The following is a 2,088-nucleotide window of genomic DNA, read 5'->3' on the forward strand; positions in this document are numbered from 1 at the left end:
TGAGCCTGAGTTGGTTTCTGTTCCTCTTCACAAAAAGAATCTCGAGAAGACATCAGGCTACTCTTGGCCTGGCCTCCTTCACTTCCCCAGAAGGGCTACTATGGCTGCAGGACTGTAGGGAGCTCTTTCTGCCCAGCTGTCCCTGGCTGGGTTCCCATTTGTTCTACGTATCAGTGAAAATACGTCCTCATCCCGTAGCCTTTGTTTTAGACTCTTTTGTCTCTTCTTGTGATGTTTGACATAACAGGAAGCAAGGGCATCCTTTACTCAGGGCTGTCTGGGAATTACACCTAAAACACCAAAGCCACAGAGGCAATAACAACAAAGGAACTCACAGTCAAACCCCAACTGTTCCCGGAAACCCAAATGAGGAAGTAATAACTAAGACATTCTCACCTTTTACACAGAAAGAAACTAACTACCCCGGCGACCTTGGAGAGGCCACTGACCTCCTTGGACCACAGTTCTCCATCTGGAGAATTTGGCGAGGAAAGCACACAAACCTGGGTCATTAGGGGGAAAAGAGAGCAGATGTCTGGCACATAGTATGTTCTCAACAAATGTTAGTTATTTTTGTTATTAAAAGGAATTCTGAGTAGCCAGAAAAAAAGGATTCTGGGAAATATTCTGGGCTTATATTGTTTAAAGTGCTTCTCAAGGTACCTGGGACATATGAAGGTGTAAGAAATGGTAGTTATATGAAAACTGTTTAATGTCGAGTCAGGAACTGAATGAACTCAGGCAATCAAAAGCCATTTCATCTGGTGGTGGTGGAACTGTGGGTCGAATGTTTCTTCTTTTTATTTAGAATTCTTGTGATGTTACCAGAATATGGTTACGCAATAAAATCACTGAAACCTTGTTCGATTAAAGATTGTATTTACTGACCAGTTAATAACTCACAGAGAAGGTGATCACTTGGGTTTGGGGAGGAAAAGAAGGTGGTGGAGACAGGAGATCAAGAGAAAGTGTGGAGAGGAATGTTCTGCTGAGCATGGAGGCAAGAGACCTGGGCGAATGAAGAGAGAAAGCAGAGAGCCTCCCCTCTCCCCAGAAAGTGGCCCCCTGACCAAAGCAAAGGCATCTATTTCATTTTATTTGTTTTTTAATTTTTTTTGCAAAGCTGGTGTCTCAGTTCTCTTTCTTCCTAGAGCAGTTATCTGGGCAGCCCTGACCAGACCACAGAATTGGTTGGACTTCAGCCTCCTTCCATAAACTCCTCACTTCACAACCCAGGGAGGGGATGGTGAGACCTCTGTATTCTGAATGTGTGTGAGGTGCAGTGGGCCAAGAGGATAGCAGGAGGGGCCTTCTGGGCTCTAACAGCTTTAGTTCACTTCCTAGGGTCGGGAGTGGAGGCTGCTTGTTGCCACCAATACTCCATCTCCATCTGGCTTGACCATGACCTTGAGTTCTGATCCCAGCTTTGCCATCTGACCTCTGGTTGGCCCTGAAAAAAACCCTTTCTTCTCTCTGGGTCTCAGTTTCTTCATCTGAAAGGGAAGGTGTTGGATTGTATGAACTCAGAGGGCCTTCCTAGCTCAGGTAGACTGTAAGTCTCTGAGGTCCCTGAACGACTAGAGAAAGAAAGAGACGGAGCAGGAATCCCAGAGTTTCCCATCAAACCCTGACTTGAGGAATTAGATTGAAGCAAGTTTCTCTCCTACTTACTGTAACAAAGTGAAACGGAGGCAGTCCCATTCTAGTATTTCTTTCCTTTTTACCTGCTTGCAAATTTCTCAATTTTATTTTTGTATTTTTATTTATTTATTTATTGGCTAGGTGACCCTTGGTTGGCCTCACAGATTGCAAGGACCTTGTCAGCTTACGGTCCTTTATTTTTTAATTTTTTTATGCCTATAGCACCTGGTCTTCCTAGGTGGTCTCCCATCCAAGTACTAAACAGGCCCGACCGTGCTTAGCTTCCGAGATCAGACAGGATCGGGCTTGTTCAGGGTAGCATGGCCGTAGACTTGTTTCAATTTTAAATAAGTAAAAGCCAGATGGGCAGTCACTGCAAGGAAAAAGTCTATAATTTTGCATTCTTTACCTAAATGCTCTGGATTATACTCTAGGAAATGACACAGT

At 44.3% G+C, this 2,088-nt stretch overlaps 1 pseudogene; it reads right to left on the reverse strand.

The window, feature by feature from the left end:
• Window positions 1–1,854: 1,854 nt before the first annotated feature.
• LOC111738335 lies at window positions 1,855–1,973 on the reverse strand (annotated as a pseudogene).
• Window positions 1,974–2,088: the final 115 nt, after the last annotated feature.

Source organism: Pteropus vampyrus, unplaced genomic scaffold, assembly GCF_000151845.1.
Source record: "Pteropus vampyrus isolate Shadow unplaced genomic scaffold, Pvam_2.0 Scaffold36, whole genome shotgun sequence".
Lineage (NCBI taxonomy): Eukaryota > Metazoa > Chordata > Mammalia > Chiroptera > Pteropodidae > Pteropus > Pteropus vampyrus.